The following is a 425-nucleotide window of genomic DNA, read 5'->3' on the forward strand; positions in this document are numbered from 1 at the left end:
CAAAGTGAGAGATCACTTGGGAGGGGGGTGGCCATGCCACGATCCCTTCTCTTCCATTTTCCTCTTTGGGGCGCGCACACACACCTGGCCTAAGATTTAAGCCACTAAGTCCTGTACTTGAGCAGCAGTCAGCTACGTGGGAGTCCAGTGATGCAACCATTACACTATCTGCTGGTCCTGAATTTCCTTCCTTTTAAAAACTAAATAATCTGGGGACCAGCAGTTGGCATAATGGCTTTGTCACTGGACTCCCACGTAGTTGATCACGGTTCGCCTCCGGGCCCCGGTGGCTTAAAACTCACGCCAGGCACGTGTGCGTGCGTGTGTGCATGCCCAAGATCCGGAGAGGAGAACAGAGGAGAAGGGACTGCGGCATGGCCATCCCCCCTGGGGGGTGATTTCTCGCTTTCTGTCTCTCTGTCTCT

The sequence above is a fragment of the Tupaia chinensis genome, unplaced genomic scaffold (genome assembly GCF_000334495.1).
Source record: "Tupaia chinensis unplaced genomic scaffold, TupChi_1.0 Scaffold000355_1, whole genome shotgun sequence".
In the NCBI taxonomy this organism is placed as follows: Eukaryota; Metazoa; Chordata; class Mammalia; order Scandentia; family Tupaiidae; genus Tupaia; species Tupaia belangeri.